The 19,145-nt window shown below is 35.0% G+C and overlaps 3 pseudogenes; 2 read left to right on the forward strand and 1 right to left on the reverse strand.

Annotated features, from left to right (window-relative positions):
• Positions 1-2,411: 2,411 nt before the first annotated feature.
• Positions 2,412-5,416, forward strand: LOC125419372 (DNA-directed RNA polymerase subunit beta''-like; annotated as a pseudogene).
• A 10,514-nt stretch (positions 5,417-15,930) lies between these two features.
• LOC125419669 (photosystem II protein D1-like) lies at positions 15,931-16,992 on the forward strand (annotated as a pseudogene).
• A 500-nt stretch (positions 16,993-17,492) lies between these two features.
• LOC125419371 (large ribosomal subunit protein uL2cy-like) lies at positions 17,493-18,931 on the reverse strand (annotated as a pseudogene).
• Between the last annotated feature and the right edge of the window lie 214 nt (positions 18,932-19,145).

Here is a 19,145-nt window from a genome sequence, read left to right on the forward strand (position 1 = left end):
TGGGTTTGAGTCTAAGAGGAATTCTACAGAATGTTTGTTACCCTGAAATTTTCTTGTCTTTCTTGAATGAGAAGGAGAAAAAAAAATTAAGTCAAAAGAAAATGTCATTTTGGAGTTTTGTCAACAATTTACTTGTGTAGATGGAGATCCGGTATTTTCTGAATCCTTATGTATGGAGTTATAAAAGAAATTCTTTCAACAAATATGTGAGTTAGGAATGATTGGTCGACAAAATATGAACCGTAGACTAAATCTTGATATACCGCAGAACAATACATTTTTATTACCGCGAGATATATTAGTCACTGCGGATCATTTGATTGGAATGAAATTCGGAATGGGTACGCTTGATGATATGAATCATTTAAAAAATAAACATATCCATTCGGTAGCAGACCTCTTACAAGATCGATTTGGATTGGCCTTGGTTCATTTAGAAAATATGGTTAGAGGAACTATATGTGGAGCAGTTAGGCACAAATTGATACCGACTCCTCGAAATTTGCTAACTTCAACTCCATTAACAAATACTTATGAATCTTTTTTTGGATTAAACCCGTTATCTCAAGTTTTCGATCAAACTAATCCATTCACACAAATAGTTCATGGTAGAAAATTGAGTTATCTAGCCCTACAAGATTGACAGAGTGAACTGCCAGTTTTTGGATACGAGATATCCATCCTAGTCACTATCAACGCATTGTCCCTATTGACATGTTTGAAGGAATCAATATTTGACTTATTGGCTCCTTAGCAATTTATGCGAGGTGTGGTCATTAGGGGTTTTTAGAAAGCCCATTTTATGAAATCTCTAAGAGATAAAAAAAAATACGGATGCTTTATTTATCACTAAGTAGAGATGAATACTATATGGTAGTGGCAAGGAATTCTTTGGCATTGAATCAAGGTATTCAGGAAGCACAGGTTGTTCCAGCTTGATACCGTTAATAATTCCTGACTATTGAATGGGAAGAGGTTCATCTTCGAAGTATTTTTCCCTTCCAATATATTTCTATTAGAGCTTCCTTCATTCCTTTTATCAAGCATAATGATGCAAATCGAGCTTTAATGAGTTCTAATATGCAACGTCAAGCAATTCCTCTTTCTTGATCGGAAAAGTACATTGTTGGAACTGGGTTGGAACGCCAAATAGCTCCATATCCTAAGGTTCTCACTCTAGCCGAACACGAGGGAAAGATAATTTATATCAATATTGACAAGATCCTTTTATCAGGCAATGGGGATACTCTAAGAATTCCATTAGTAATATATAAAAGTTCGAACAAAAATATTTGTATGCATAAAAAAACCCAAGTTGCACGAGGTAAACGTATTAAAAGGGTTAGATTTTAGCGAATGATACTGCTATAGTTGGCGATGAACTCACTTTGGGAAGAAACATATTAGTAGCTTATATGCCATGGGAAGGTTACAAATCTGAGGATGCGGTGCTCATTAATGAGCATCTGGTATATGAGGATATTTATGCTTCTTTTCACATATGGAAATATGAAATTCAGACTCATGTAACAAGTCACGGTCCTTAAAGAATCACTAATGAAATACCGCATCTAGAAGCCCATTTACTCCGAAATTTAGACAAAAAAGGAATTGTGATGTTAGGGTCTTGGGTGGATATGGGTGATATTTTAGTAGGTAAATTAACGCCCCATATGGCAAAAGAATCATTGTATGCTCCGGAAGATAGATTATTACAAGCCATCCTCAGCATTTAGGTATCCACTTCAAAGGAAACTTGTCTAAAGTTACCTATCAGTAGTAGAGGCCGAGTTATTGATGTGAAATGAATTCAGAAAAAAGGGCTCTAGTTATAATCCATAAACGATTCGTGTATACATTTCACAAAAGCGTGAAATTAAAGTGGGGGATAAAGTAGTTGGAAGACATGGAAATAAGGGTACCATTTCAAAAGTTTTACTTAGACAAGATATGCCTTATTCGCAAGATGGAAGACCTGTTGATATGGTCTTCAACCTATTAGGAGTACCCCACATGAATGAATGTAGGCCATATATTGAATGCTCTCTCGGGTTGGCGGGAAGTCTGCTAGATAGACATTATCGAATAGCACGTTTTAATGAGAGATATGAACTAGAGGCTTTAAGAAAACTAGTATTTTCTAAATTATACGAAGCCAGTAAGTAAACAACGAATCCATGGGTATTTGAACCTGAGTATCCATGAAAAAGCATAATATTTTATGGAAGAATGGGGGATCCTTTTGAATAACCTCTTATAATAGGAAAGCTTTATATCTTGAAATTAATTCATCAAGTTGATGATTAAATGCATGGAAGTTCTAGCGGACATTATGCACTTGTTACACAACAACCACTTAGAGGAAGGGCCAAGCAGGGCGCGGGGGGGGGGGGGGGGAACGAATATGAGAAATGGAAGTTTGGTCTCTGGAGGGATTTGGTATTGCTCATATTTTACAAGAGATGCTTACTTATAAATCTGATCATATTAGAGCTCGCCAGGAAGTACAACAATCATTGGAGGAATAATAACTAAACTAGAGGATGCTCTAGAATCTTTTTGATTGTGCGTTCAGGAATTATGATCTTTGGCTCTGGAATTGAATCATTCCCTTGTGTCTGAGAAAAACTTCCAGATTAATAGGAAGGATGCTAAATCAGAATGAGTTAGAATTTTTCTTCTATGATCGATCGGTATAAACATCAACAACTTCGAATCGGATCAGTTTCTCCTCAACAAATAAGTGCTTAGGCCAAAAAAATCCTACCTAATGGAAAGATAATTGGAAAGGTGACAAAATCCTACACTTTTCAATACAAAACTAATAAACCGAAAAAAGATGGATAATTTTGTGAAAGAATTTTTGGGCATATAAAAAGTGGGATTTATGCTTGTGGAAATTATCAAGTAATAGGAGATGAAAAAGTAGAACCAAACTTCTGTGAACAATGCAGAGTTGGATTTGTTGATTCTCAGATATGAAGATATCAAATATTTTCTAGCCTTTTAGGAAATCAAATAAATAATGACCAAGTAAAACACAAATTTGTTAGTTTGGGTCTTTCTGGTAAAAAAGAAAGTAACATTTTTTATTATTAAAAAATTAATCGAATCCTATATAAAGGTCATTGTAATTTCATATTTTCTTCTATTCTACACGAGAATTCTGATTTAGTTTTATTGGCAAAGGGATGATGAAATAGATTCATTATTCCATCCCAGTGGATTAAAAAAAGAGAGAAAGAACAAATGCCTCATCCTACTATTTCGATTGAAATACCGATAAATGGTATTTTCCATACAAATATTATTTTTGCTTATTTTGATGATCCTCAATACAGAAGAAAAAGTTTAGGAATTACTGAATATGGGATGATAGGGTTATATTCAATCCTAAAAAAAGTAGGATTTTCTTGAGTAGCAAGGAGTCAAAGAATTTAAGCCAAAATACTAAATAAGAGTAGATCGATTTTTTTTCATTCCTGAGGAAGTGTATATTTTACCCGAATATTCTTCCATAATGGTATGGAACAATAGTATCATTGGAGTAGATGCATGAATCACTTTAAATATAAGAAGTCGAGTAGGTGGATTGGTACGAGTGGAGAAGGGAAAAAAAAAAGATTGAACTTAAAATCTTGTCTGGAGATATCCATTTTCTTGTAAAGATGGATAAGATATTTTGATACAGCGACATCTTGATACTGCCAGGAATAGTTAAAAAAAATGTAAGGAACAAAAAAATTTGAAAAATTGGATCTATGTCCAATGGATCACACCTACCAAGAAAAAATATTTTGTTCTAGTTCAACTCATAATCATATATGAAATAGCAGACGGTATAAATTTAGAAACACTCTTTCCTCAGGACCTATTGCAGGAAAGTGATAATCTAGAACTTAGAGGTGCAAATTATATTCTTTATGGAAACAGTAAACCAATTAGGGGAATTTTTGGCACAAGCATTCAATTAGTTCGGACTTGTTTAGTGTTGAATTAGGACCAAGACAAAAAAACTTCTTCTATCAAAGAGGCCCACGCTTCCTTTGTTGAAGTAAGGACAAATGGTCTGATTCGAGGTTTCCTAAGAATCGACTTAGTGAAATCCCATGTTTCATATATCAGAAAAAGGAATGATCCGTTAGGTTCAGGATTGATCTTTGATAACAGGTCAAACTATACCATTCCATTTTATTCTATTTATTCCAAGGAAACGATTCAACAATCACTTAACCAAAATCAAGGAACTATTTGTACGTTGTTGAATAGAAGTAAAGAATCCCAATCTTTGATAATTTTGTCATCGTTTAATTGTTTTCAAATGGGTCCATTCAATGATGTAAAATATTACAATGTAATAAAAGAATCAATTAAAAGAGATCCTCCAATTAGGAATTCATTAGGCCCTTTAGGAACAGCCTCTCAAATTGATAATTACCTCTTAAAAACTCATAATCAGATCTCGATAACTAAATAGTTAGAACTTGACAATTTAAAACATACTTTTCAAGCACTTAAATATTGTTTAATGGATGAAAACGGGGAGAATTTATAATTTCGTTCCATGCAATAACATCCTTTTGAATCCATTCAACTTAAATTGGCATTTTCTCCATCATAATTATGATCATAATTACTGTGTACAAACAGCTACAATAATTATCCTGGGGCAGTTTATTTGTGAAAATGTATGTATAGCTAAAAAAGGGCCATACCTAAAATCAGGCCAAGTTATAATTGTTCAGATTGACTCTGTAGTAATAAGATCAGCAAAGCCTTATTTGGCCACTCTAGGAGCAACTGTTCATGGCCATTATGGAGAAATACTTTCCAAAGGAGATACATTAGTTACATTTATATATGAAAAATCGAGATATGGTGATATAGCATAGGGTCTTCCAAAAGTGGAACAAGTGTTAGAAGTTCGTTCGATTGATTCAATATGGATGAACCTAGAAAAGAGGGTTGAGAGCTGGAACGAACATATATCAAGAGTTCTTAGAATTCCTTGGGGATTCTTGATTGGTGCTGAGCTAACTATAGTGAAAACTCATATCTCTTTGGTTAATAAGATCCAAAAGGTTTATCAAGGCCGAGGATCCAGATCCATAATAGACATATAGAAATTATTGTCAAATAACATCAAAAGTGCTGGTTTAAAAATATGGAATGTCGAATGTCTTTTCACCGAAAGAACTAATTGGATTGTTACGAGCGGAACGAACGAAGTGAGTTTTCAAGAAACTGCTAACATTTTAGCAAAGCTGCTCTACGTGGTTGTATCGATTGGTTTAATGGTCTGAAAGAGAACGTTGTTCTAGGGGGGATGATACCATTGGGACCGAATTCAAAGAAGAATTTATTTGAGTGGGAAATGAAAGACATTTTATTGGACCACAAGGAATTATTTGATTTTTACATTTCAAAGAATTTATATGTGTTGAAGTGTGGCAATTTTGCCACTTGATGGTGCATGTCATCGGCTAGCATGCACACCTTGGTATCAAATCCTTTCCTTTTATGAGTTTATATTTTTTTGTATGTTTTTAATTGATGCAAGGTATATTTTGATAATGTTTTGTGCCTAAGTTATGTATGCAAAATTATAGGCAAAATTATGCACAAAAGAGTAGGAATGTTATGCTTGAAATGCCTATGGTGCTGGATTCATAATTTCCAGCAACATAGCTCCACTATTTATCTTATATCTCAGGTTGCAAATGGAATTTTGGGCTGACATTTTGAGGTATTTCTACAGCCATATATGGAAGACTATGGTTCAAATTTCAGGTCAACATGACATGGGAAAGTCTATTTTCTATTCCAAACCGATTGCTGTATCTGATGGGCCCAGTATGCAGAGTATGGGCCAGTTTTGGAGCTCTTTGGCCCATGATCCGGTTCCAGAACTTTCCTAGCTCTTGGAACAATATTTATTGATGACCAAGGATGCTTCAAACCAAGTTTTATAAGTAGATACAAAGGGGAACTAAGTAGGTGAAGCTAGTTTGGTTGTTTACCCAAACTAGTTAAACAATAGGAACTTAGTTCAAACCATGTGCCACTTTTTACTATATTTGGAATACACATGTTGCAGCTGGTTTTTACCTCTTTTGTCTATGAAAAGTTAGGTGTTGACCATTTTACTTTTTAAATTTCAAATACTTTACTCATTTTGTAAGCTCACATGCTTGGCATGTGTGAACTAGTTGTAATTTCAAGCTTATATTGTAAAATGAATGAAATGGCTACACATCCAAGCCTTATTTTCAAAAGCCAACGTGTTCCTCTTCTTCTTATCTCTTCTTCAACACCTTAGAACACTTTAGGAACCCTAAAAACCAGAAAACACCATAACCAAAACCTAGAAACACAAGTCACACACAACCATTCCCAAGAGCATCACCAAAAGCTTGCTTGTTGCTAACACTTCAAGCTAGCTTGCTCTTGGTCATAACCTTCTCACCCCAACAGAGTGGTATCAGAGCTAGGCACATTTTTGTGAGATTTTTGAGGTTTTTGGGCTGGTTCGTTCCTTGAGAGTGAAGAGATACTTGAAAGCACAAATATATTTTCATATTCCTTCATACTAGAAAGCAACATTCACATGGCTTCTTCAAGTTTTTCAACTCCTTCTCCTCCTATCTTTAATGGGGAGAACTACAACATTTGGAGTATCAAGATGCAAGCCTACTTGAAGGCTTATGGTCTTTGGTAGTTCACCATAAATCCCTAAGAACCCGATCCTTTGAGACAAGGGACAACGGTCAACCAAATCAAGCACCATGAGGAGGAATTGGCTAAAGGTTTCAAGGCTCTCATCGCCATTCATTCTTGTATTAGTGATACCATTTTCACAAGGATAATGGCATGTGAGAGTGCCAAAGAAGCTTGGGACAAACTTCAAGATGAGTTCCAAGGGAGTGCAAGGACAAGGCAAATGCAAATCCTTAACCCAAGGAGGGAGTTTGAGACTATCAAGATGAAAGACAAAGAAACGGTTAAGGAGTTCACCACAAGGCTTCTTAATGTGGTGAATCAAATTAGGGTGCTAGGTGAAAGATTAAGTGACCAAAGGATTGTGGAGAAGGTGTTGGTCTCCTTGCCCGAGAGGTTTGAAGCTAAGATATCTTCATTGGAGGAGTCAAGGAACCTAAATGAAATTTCCTTGACCGAGTTGGTGAATGCCTTGCAAGCTACGGAGCAAAGGAGGAGGATTAGACATGAAGAATCAATGGAGGCTGCATTTGTGTCTAAACAACATCAAAAGACACAAAATCAAAAGAAGAACAAGCTTAAGGTCATAAAGGATAAAGGTGAAACTAGCAAACCCGAGAGGAAGTCCTATGAACCTTGTCACCATTGCAAGAAGAGAGATCATCATCCAAGAAGGTGTTGGTGGAGGCCGGATGCATTTTGCCATAAATGCCAACAAAAGGGTCATGTGGATAGAGTATGCAAGGCAAACAAGAAAGATAAGCAACAAGCAAATGTTGCTAAAGATAATGCAAGTGATAGTGAATCCGAAGAGTTGTTTGTTGCTACTTGTTTTAGTAGCATCAAGAATGATGAAGGATGGATCATTGATAGTGGAGCAACACACCATATGTCTCACAAGCATGAGTGGTTCACAAACTTGGATAGGAGTAGCCACAACAAAGTCAAAATTGGAAATGGAGCCTTGATGGAAGTGAAAGGCAAAGGAGATGTGGTGATACACACCACCAAAGGTATCAAAACTATCCATGATGTTCTCTATGTACCTTCTTTATGTGAGAACTTACTTAGTGTAGGTCAAATGCTTGAGAACAAATATGCATTACACTTCTCAAACATGACATGCACTATAGTTGGTCCACATGGAAATGAATTAATGTGTGTTGGAATGAAGAACAAGAATTTTAGGTTGAATATGGATGAAAATGGTGCATCAGTTGCATTGAACACCAAAGTTGAGAACACCTCTCAACTTTGGCATAAAAGACTAGGCCATGCTAGCTTTAAGTCAATGGTAGGCACACATGAACTTGTTAGAGACATGCCATTGGTGGAGAAGCAAGAACATGTGTGTGAAGTGTGTCAAAAAGGAAAGCATACTAGGCTAGCATTTCAATCTTGTTCTTGGAGATCAAAGGAGAAGCTAGGACTTATACATTTAGATATTTGTGGTCCTATGAGTGTTCCATCCTTAAATGGCAGCAAGTATTTCATAACTTTCATTGATGATTACTCAAGAATGTGTTGGGTGTATTTCCTTGAAAGAAAATCACAAGCTTTGGAGAAGTTTGTAGAATTTATGAAGTTAGTGCAAAATCAATCCGGTTGCACTATAAAGGTGTTAAGGACGGACAATGGTGGGGAATACACAAGTGAGGCTTTCAAACAACTTTGTAAGGATCACGGTATAGTTCATCAATTCACTACACCATACACACCACAACAAAATGGTGTATGTGAAAGGAAGAACCGTACCATCATGGTGATGGCTAGATGTTTGTTGTTTGAAAGTGGCTTGCCAAAAAAGTTTTAGGCCGAAGGAGTTAATACATCCATCTACATCCAAAATAGGCTTTACTCCAAGTCTTTGAGGAGTAAAACCCCATTTGAGCTTTGGTTTGGATATAAGCCTTCTCTTGATCATCTAAGGGTATTTGGAAGCATTAGTTACATCCTAGTACCACAAGAGAAGAGACGAAAGCTTGATGAAAGGTCACAAGTTGGTGTTTTGGTTGGCTATAGTGATGTGACCAAGGGATATAGAGTGTATAACCTGGAAACCAAGAAACTTGTGATAAGTAGAGATGTGAAAGTTGATGAGGAAGCTAAATGGGTTTGTAGTAAGGAGGAGTTGGCTAGTATGGATGAAAACAATCAGCTTGAAGCTCATGATAATGATGAGGAACAAGGAAATGATGAAAGTGCTGCCCATGATGATGAATATGATGAGAATGAGCTAGAAATCTCCATAGGGGCTGATTTGGAGATTGGTGATGGTGTGAGAGGCACAAGACCTCTTAATGAGACTTATGAAAGGTGTAATGTGGCATTGAGTGATCCAATCAATGTCCATGAGGCTATGGCAAGAAAAGAGTGGAGACAAGCCATGCAAGATGAAATCGATGTGATAAACAAGAATGACACTTGGAGCTTGGTAACAAAACCGAAGGGAAAGAATGCTATTGGGGTGAAGTGGATCTTTAGGACCAAGTACAATCCGGATGGGTCCATAAATAAGCACAAGGCAAGGCTTGTTGTCAAAGGATATGCATAACAAGCCGGTGTGGATTATGGAGAGACTTTTGCACCGGTTGCAAGGATGGAAACCATATGACTTCTTCTTGCAATTTTGGCACAAAAGTCTTGGAAAGTATATCACCTTGATGTGAAGTCAGCCTTCTTGAATGGAATATTGAAGGAGGAGGTCTATGTTGTGCAACCCAAAGGTTTTGTGAAGAAAGGAAGTGAAGATAAGGTATACAAGCTACACAAGGCCTTGTACGGCCTTAAACAAGCTCCTAGGGCATGGTATGCCAAGATAGATGGTTTTTTGACAAAGCATGGATTTAGGAGGAGTCCTAATGAGCCTACATTGTATACTAGGACTCATGGTTGCATGGTGTTGGTGTCTCTTTATGTTGATGACCTTCTAGTGACCGGTGGTAATGAGAAAGAAGTGAGCAATTTCAAAAGTGAGCTAGAATTGAATTTTGAGATGTCTAGCCTTGGAGAGATGAAATACTTTCTTGGAATTGAAGTTGTCCAATCATCCAAGGGCATCTTCATATCTCAAGAAAGCTATGTGAAGGAGTTGCTCAAGAAGTTTGACATGGAAGATTGTAATAGCGTTGCCACACCTATGAATGAAGGCACCAAGTTGGTGAAGGATGATGATTCTCCAAAGGTAAATCCTTCCATCTATAGAAGTTTAATTGGTAGCCTTTTATATGTATGCTCTACTAGACCGGATATCATGTTTAGTGTGGCTGTTTTGTTAATATTTATGCATAGTCCATCACAAAATCATCTTAGTTGTGCAAAAAGAATCCTAAGGTATTTGAAAGGTACTAGTGATTTTGGTATATGGTACAAGGATGGCATGAATGAAGCTTTGCTTGGTTATAGTGATAGTGATTGGGCTGGTTCTTTGGATGATAGCAAGAGCACATCGGGCTACATTTACACTCTTGGAAATGGTCCTTTCTCATGGAATTCCAAGAAGCAACAAACCGTTGCATAAAGCACCGCGGAAGCCGAGTATATTGCTTGCTCAAGTTGTGCTAATCAAGGTGTTTGGCTTAGGAAATTATTGGAGGACTTGAGCTTGAAGCCAGAGGAAGCCACGGTAATATTGTGTGACAATACTTCAGCAATATCAATTGCACAGTACAACATGGGAGGACCAAGCATATACCGGTCAAGTATCATTCCTTAAGGGAATTTGAAGCAAGTGGTGAAGTGAAGTTGGAGTATGTGACTTCCGAGGAGAACTTGGCGGATATCTTCACCAAGCCATTGGGAAAGAAGATATTTGAGATATTGAGAGGACTTCTCAATGTCTCATACAAAATTGCCAAGGAGGAGTGTTGAAGTGTGACAATTTTGCCACTTGATGGTGCATGTCATCGGCTAGCATGCACACCTTGGTATCAAATCCTTTCCTTTTATGAGTTTATATTTTTTTGTATGTTTTTTAATTGATGCAAGGTATATTTTGATAATGTTTTGTGCCTAAGTTATGTATGCAAAATTATAGGCAAAATTATGCACAAAAGAGTAGGAATGTTATGCTTGAAATGCCTATGGTGCTGGATTCATAATTTCCAGCAACATAGCTCCACTATTTATATTATATCTCAGGTTGCAAATGGATTTTTGGGCTGAAATTTGGAGGGATTTCTACAGACATATATAGAAGACTAGGGTTCAAATTTGAGGTCACAATGACATGGGAAAGTCTATTTTCTATTCCAAACAGATTGCTGTATCTGATGGGCCCAGTATGCAGAGTATGGGCCAGTTTTGGAGCTGTTTGGCCCATGATCCAGTTCCAGAACTTTCCTAGCTCTTGGAACAATATTTATTGATGACCAAGGATTCTTCAAACCAAGTTTTATAAGTAGATACAAAGGGGAACTAAGTAGGTGAAGCTAGTTTGGTTGTTTACCCAAACTAGTTAAACAATAGGAACTTAGTTCAAACCATGTGCCACTTTTTACTATATTTGGAATAGACATGTTGCAGCTGGTTTTTACCTCTTTTGTGTATGAAAAGTTAGGCGTTGACCATTTTACTTTTTAAATTTCAAATACTTTACTCATTTTGTAAGCTCACATGCTTGGCATGTGTGAACTAGTTGTAATTTCAAGCTTATATTGTAAAATGAATGAAATGGCTACACATCCAAGCCTTAGTTTCAAAAGCCAACGTGTTCCTCTTCTTCTTATCTCTTCTTCAACACCTTAGAACACTTTAGGAACCCTAAAAACCAGAAAACACCATAACCAAAACCTAAAAACACAACTCACACACAACCATTCCCAAGAGCATCACCAAAAGCTTGCTTGTTGCTAACACTTCAAGCTAGCTTGCTCTTGGTCATAACCTTCTCACCCCAACAATATGATATATCAAAAAAATCGTTTTTAGTATTTAATGATTCCTAAAAGCAGATTCATCCTCTTTTCTATTTGTGTTGTGGTCATTTAATTTGGTAATAGAAATAATGATAATAACGAATAGAAAGAAATTAATGGTCTGGATCGTGTATCAATGGCCAATCTTCGGTAGAAAAGAAGGTTCCTTGAAAACAATTATTTATTTCTATTTTAGCTTCTCTTTTTTTTTTCCAACAAAAAACTGAAAAACAGAAGAAGTGTGGGGAGAAATGACAAGAAGATATTGGAACATCAATTTGGAAGAGATGATGGGAGGAGGAGTTCATTTTGGTCATGGTACTAGGAAATGGAATCTTTGAATGGCACCTTATATCTCTGCAAAGTGTAAAGGTATTCATATTATAAATCTTACCAGAACTGCTACATTTTTGGCAGAAGCTTGTGATTTAGTTTTTGATGTTGCAAGTAGGGGAAAACAATTCTTAATTGTTGGTACCAAAAATAAAGTAGCAAATTCAATAGCACAGGCTGCAATAAACCCAATGATTCAAGGCAAAGATAAAGGATCTTGGAACAAGGAAATACCATTTTCAATTGTCCCAATAACTAGATCAGAGTGCAGAATCAAAGAGATTCTAAAAGAGACAGTCAAAAGGGGGGTTAGGGACCACTCAATAAATGAAATGATTAAAAGGTTTCCTTGAGTTATTTGGGAGTGATCCAACTTGAATTATGAGGGTACAAATTGTAAATATGAATAATTTTGTTGGTGGAGGAAAGAATAAGTATTTAAGTCATAGTCTAGGTGATTTGATTATTTTATGGATATATTTGACCTTATCATTGTATACATAGATATAATTTCCAATTTTCTTGAGCCCTACGAGGAGAAAACTTCTTATACGTTTCTAGGGGGGATTGTTCATCTATCCCAATGAACCATTTATCGAATCATTGCAAGTGATGTTCAATCTAGAAGAGAAGGAAGAGATCTTTGGAAAATGGATTTTTAGGACCCCGATCAAGAATCATACCTATTTAAATGTTCCTGCTATTCTATATTTCCTTGAAAAAGGCGCTCAACCTACAGGAACTGTTCATGATATTTCAAAGAAAGCGGGGGTTTTTACGAAACTTACCCTTAATCACGAAACAATAGTCAATTAATGAAAAATTAATGAAATATATCAAAATGAAATATATAAATAAAAAAGGTGGAGATCACTTGTAGAGAGCTTTGTATAGTCTTTTCTCTACTAGTCTCTTTTAATTTGTTATTCCTACTTTTGATTTTGGGTATTACCATTAATGGTAATGGGGGTTAGTTGGATTCCTATGAACAAATAAAAAGGGGGATTAAGCTTTTTTCTTTTACTTATATTGATTGATTGACTAAATCCGAGCTTTTTTCTACTTCTTTGTTTTTGTTTCGTTACTACATTTTTCTTGCATCTTTATACCTTATTTGTCTATATGTCAGTTAGCTATGTAGTGCCAATCCAACACAAGTCCTTGTTTTTTTAATTTGAATTTATAACATTTTATTTTTTTCTAGTTCTCCATTGTATTGTTTTCACAAATACTCATATTGTCAATAGTGTATCAAATAAATATAATTCGAATATGGATAAATGGATCTACTTTTCTTCGTGCCATAGATTTGATTTCATTCAAGGAATGCGTTCATTGAATTTTTTGTAATACAAGATTTTTTTTTTTTTTGTATGATACAATTTGTTTTGCCATTTCAAATTCAATTACGTCATGCAATTCAACCTTTTTATTTATTTTATTGGTATTCTGATTGTATCTACACATTTTAATTCTTTTATTCAGTTTGCTAACTCAATGGTAGAGTATTCGGCTTTTAAGTGCGGCTAGCATCTTTAACACATTTGTATGAAGCAATGGATTCGTCCATACAACCGGTAGAGTTTGTAAGATCATGACTTATCCTGTAAGGAATGAATGGAAAAAGTAGCAAGTCGTATCAATGGAGAATTCTGAGAATATTAAATTGATTGAATTCTTGGTGTGGCAGGAAAAAGAAATTGGAAAATCAATTTCAAGTCGGATCGAGTGAATAAATGGATTGAGCCCAACTATGGCCCCAATTATAGGGAAACAAAGAGTAATGAGCTTTTGGTCTTCATTTTTGAATGATTATCTGAATGATTACCAGAACTAATTGGATGTTAAAAATATAGTAGTTCTTGATGCGGGAAAGGCTTTTCCATGAGGGATTATCCATTTTTTATGAGTCCTACCTATTAGGTATTCTCCACTATGAGGTGGAGATAAATGTGTAGAAGAAGGCAGTATATTGATAAAGAGTTTTTATTTATTTATTTATTTTTTTCAAAATCAAAAAAGTGATTGGATTGCAAAGATAAAGGATTTCTAACCATCTTGTTATCTTAGACTGAACATAAACCTCTTAGATGAAAAAATAGAGGATAGAGCGTCTGTCGATGGTCTTACCTTTTTCTGAGGTATCTATTTTTTTCTTACTATAATACCTTGTTTTGACTGTATCGTACTATGTATCATTTGATAACCCAATAGACCCCTTATCTCCAGTTCAAATCAAATTTCAAATGGAAGAATTTCAAAGATATTTCAAACTAGATAGATCTCAGAACCATTTAAATTATGTATCAGATGTATGAATATCCTAACCCATTCATCTGGAAATCTTGATTTAAACCCTTCGCTACTGGGCGAAAGATGCCCCTTCTTGGCATTTATTACAGCTTTTTCTTCACGAGTATTATAATTGGAATAGTTTTATTACTCCAAAAAAATATATTTCTTTTTTTTTTGAAAAGTAATTCAAGATTTTTCTTGTTTCTATATAATTCTGCTATTTATGAATATGAATCCATCTTACTTTTTCTCTGTAATTGATCTTCTCATTTACAATTAACATTTTTTGGGGTATTTTTTAAGCGAATTTATTTCTATGGAAAAATAAAACATCCTCTACGAGAAGTCTTTTCTAATGATTTTCCGGTGGTCTTATGGTTCTTCATGGAGCCTTTCATGCATTATGTTAGATATCAAGGAAAATCAATTTTGGTTTCAAAAGATACACCTCTTCTAATGAATAAATGGAAATATTTTCTTGTCCTTTTGTGGCCATTCATTTTTACATGTGGGCCCAATCACGAATGAGCTATATAAACCAATTAGCCAACCATTCTTTAGACTTTTTACGCTATCATCTTTTAGTGGTACGGAGTCAAATGCTAGAAAATTCATTTATAATGCATAATGCTATAAAGAAGCTTGATAAATTAGTTCTAATTAGCCCAATGATCGGATCATTGGCTAAAATGAAATTTTGTAACACATTAAGACATCCTTTTAGTAAGTGGACCTAGGCCGATTCGTCAGATTTTGAGATTATCGACTGATTTCCCCATATATGTACAGATCTTTCTCATTATTTCAGTGGATCCTAAAAAAGGTTTGTATCGAATAAAATATATACTTTGACTTTTTTGTCTTAAAACTTTGGCTCGTAAACACAAAAGTACTGTATGAAGACTAGGTTTGGAATTATTGGAAGAGTTCTTTATGCAGCAAGAAGGGGTTCTTTCTTTGATTTTTCCAAGAATTTATTCGACTTTTTGAAGGTTATATAAAGGGCGAATTTGGTATTTGGATATTGTTTGCATCAATGATTTGGTCAGTCATGAATGATTAGCTATTCAACCATGGAAATGGAAATTATCCATAAATGCTGAAGAGATAACAAAAAATGTATTTAGTCATCTATTATGAAATTTTCATGTAGTAAGAGTAAGGGTTAATCAACTGAATATTCAACTTTCTTAGAGGCTTGTCTACGGAAGGAGCTGGATTTTAGATGTATACATAAGGAATGCCATGTGCAATGAAAAATGCAAGAATGGTGGGAATTGATTTTTACCTATTTTTTATTTTCTAACTATATGAAGTAAATTATCCACTCCATCCGACTAGTTGCCGGTTCAAATGCCAAGCAACCCATTCTAATTATTCTATTGGAATCACATGTATCTAAATTAAATCCAAATTTTAATCCAAATTTTGTAACTTATTTTACTTTTATTTTATTTTTATTCAATTTATTTATTTATTTTATTAAAAAAATGGATGAAGCTAGATAGATAAAAACCTTGATATATCTATGGATGTTGAATATTGGTTGACATGGGTATATAAGTCATGTTATACTGTTGAATAACAAGCCCTCGATTATCTATTTACGGAAAATTCATGTGCTCGGGAGTTCCTGATGATTAATAATTAAATAAACAAAGATTTTACCATGACTGCAATTTTAAAGGGACGCGAAAGCAAAAGCCTATGAGGTCACTTATGTAACTGGATAACCAGCACTGAAAATTGTCTTTACATTGGATGGTTTGGTGTTTTGATGATCCCTACTTTATTGACTGCAACTTCTATATTTATTATTGCTTTCATTGTTGCCCCTCCAGTAGATATTGATGATATTCCTAAACCGGTTTCTAGATCTCTACTTTATGGAAACAATATTATTTTTGGTGACATTATTCCTACTTCTGCAGTGATGGGTTTTCACTTTTACCCGATATGGGAAGCGGCTTCCATTGATGAATGGTTATACAATGGTGGTCCTTCTAAGCTAATTGTTCTACACTTTTAACTTGGTGTAGCTTGTTATATGGGTCATGAGTGGGAACTAAGTTTCCGTCTGGGTATGCACCCTTAGATTGCTGTTGCATATTCAGCTCCTACTATAACTGCTACTGCTGTTTTCTTGATCTATCCAATTGGTCAAGGAAGCTTTTCTAATGGTATGCCTCTAGGAATCTTTAGTACTTTCAACTTTATGATTGTATTCCAAGCTGAACACAACGTCCTTATGCACCCATTTCACATGTTTGGCGTAGCTAGTGTGTTCGGCAGCTCCCTATTCAATGCTATGCCTGGTTCTTTGGTAACTTCTAGTTTGATCAAGGAAACCACATAAAATGAATATGCTAATGAAGGTTACAGATTCGGTCAAGAGGAAGAAACCAACAATATCATAGCTGCTCATGGTTATTTTGGACGATTAATCTTCCAATATGCTAGTTTTCAACAACTCTCATTCTTTACACTTCTTCCTAGCTACTGGGCCTGTAGCAGGTATTTGGTTCACTATTTTAGGTATTAGCACTATGGCTTTAACTTAAATGGTTTCAATTTCAACTAATCTATAGTTGATAGTCAAGGTTGTGTAATTAATACATGGGCTGATATTATCAACCGTGCTAACTTGGGTATGGAAGTTATGCATGAACTTAACACTCATAACTTCTCTCTAGATCTAGCTGCGGTCAAAGCTCCGTCTATAAACGGATAAGACTTTGGTATTAGTGTATGTTGAATTATTGAACATAAAGGAGCAATAATCAATTTCTTGTTCTAGCAAGAAGTTTCGTATTGCTCCTTTAGGAGTTTTTGAAGTTTGGTATTGCTCCTTTAGGAGGTTTTGTTTTACTTAAATTTTTTTGTTTACTTTATCTTTACTTTAACATACCCATACTGTTTTTATGTCGAAATTTTTAGTTTCAATATCCTTTTTGCAATTTTTTATTTTACATTTAAATTTAAAGGTTTCAATTCCATTTTTTCTTCTTTTAGTTTGAAGAATGAAAAAAAAAATGATAACCTATTTGTTTATAATTTGTAAGTTTGTAATTTGTAATAGGGGAAAATGTAGCCAAGTGGATCAAGGTAGTGGATTGTGAATCCACCGTGCGTCGGTTCAATTCCCATCATTTGCCTATATATATATATTTAAATTAAAAGCAAAAAAAATATTTAAAATATTAAAATAATTAACTATATATGCTATATATATTAACTAAATATACTATAGGTATTAACTATTTTATGGTTCACCCCAACATTCCCCACTTGTTTGACTGTTGCTGAGCAGTTTTCGGATATCAAACGGACCTCCCCATAAAGTAATTTTAATGTAGTTGATTTCCCCTCTTTTGCAATCAGTTTCGCTATAGCACCTACTGCTCTAGCTAATTGTCCACCCTTTCCAAGTGTGATATCTATGTTATGTATGGCTGTAGCTAAGGGCATAATGGTTGAAGTAGATTCTTCTTTTTGATCAATCAAAACTCCTTCCTAAATTGTACAAACTTCTTCCAAAGCATACGGCTTTCTGGATGTGGATGATGATATCTATACAAATGGATCTTATATATATATATCGTATAATTCTTATATATATCATATAATGAAGTACCACATGAGTGGATATATAGGAATCAAAATCTGTTGAATCGCTCATGTTATGATCTTCTACATCCTAGGTCTTCCTCTTCCTTCATCGGGCTTATGTTCTTCATGTAGCATTCAGACCGAATGACTCTATGAAATTACATTGATACTTCCACATATTACGGGTAACGTAGGAGACATCTCTATTTTTCCCCCCGGGACTCCTTAGAATTATCACTCCTTAGCTTTCAATTTGCCTCTGACCATCAATTGAAATGTGAATAACCCATCCTCATCTCTTTGAAACAAAGGGCGTTTTTGGTTCCGTTGGTGTTTGAAACAATTTTGTCTTCTCCATATTACTATATCTCTAAAGTTAATAATTTTATATGAGGAACTACTGAACTCAATCACCTGATGCCGTTACTCTTTAGTTTTTTTATTGAGGTCTATCTTATAGAGGTATTCAAATTGGATCAATGATCGATTTCTAGGTTTCATCATAAACCTAATTGGTAACTTCCAATTACGTAATTCGATAGTTCAAACCGCACTCAAAGGTAGGGCATTTCCCATTTTTATAGGAACTTCTATACCAGAAACAATGGTATCTCCAATTATATCCCCTCTAGGATGTAAAATATATTTTTTCTCACCATCCCCATAGTGTATGAGACAAATGTATGCATTTCGATTAGGATCATATTCTAGAGTTACGATTCTATCATATATTCTTTTTCATTCTGTCGAAGATTGATTTTACAGTATAGATGGTTATGACCTCCCCTTCTATGCACTACGGTAATGATTCCTCTAGCATTACGACCTTTACCACAACGATGCTGCCCATAGATCAAATTATTTCGTGGATTGAATTTCACCTGACTGTCTACGGTTCCTTTGTGTGTGTTCAGGGTAGAAGTTTTGTATAAATGTATCGTGATGTTATTAAGTATTTTGATTGACGTTCTTTTCTTTCTAACACGTGGAATACAATAACCCTGTTGAGGAATAATGATCATACGTCTGTAATGCATTGTATGTCCCATAATAGGTCCCATTATTCTACCCTTTCCTAGGAGTAGATGACTATTCATAGCTACTACCTTGACACCAAAGAATAGTTCGACCCAATGCTTTATTTTTGTCCTAGTTGATCCTGATTCGACATTAGAAGTATATTGATTTTTCAACAATGACCAAATACTTTTGTCTGTAAATACTACTTATTTGATTCCATCCATAAATCTATTTTCTTCCCTATTAGTTATAGTC

This window comes from Ziziphus jujuba, chromosome 11 (genome assembly GCF_031755915.1).
Source record: "Ziziphus jujuba cultivar Dongzao chromosome 11, ASM3175591v1".
NCBI lineage: Eukaryota > Viridiplantae > Streptophyta > Magnoliopsida > Rosales > Rhamnaceae > Ziziphus > Ziziphus jujuba.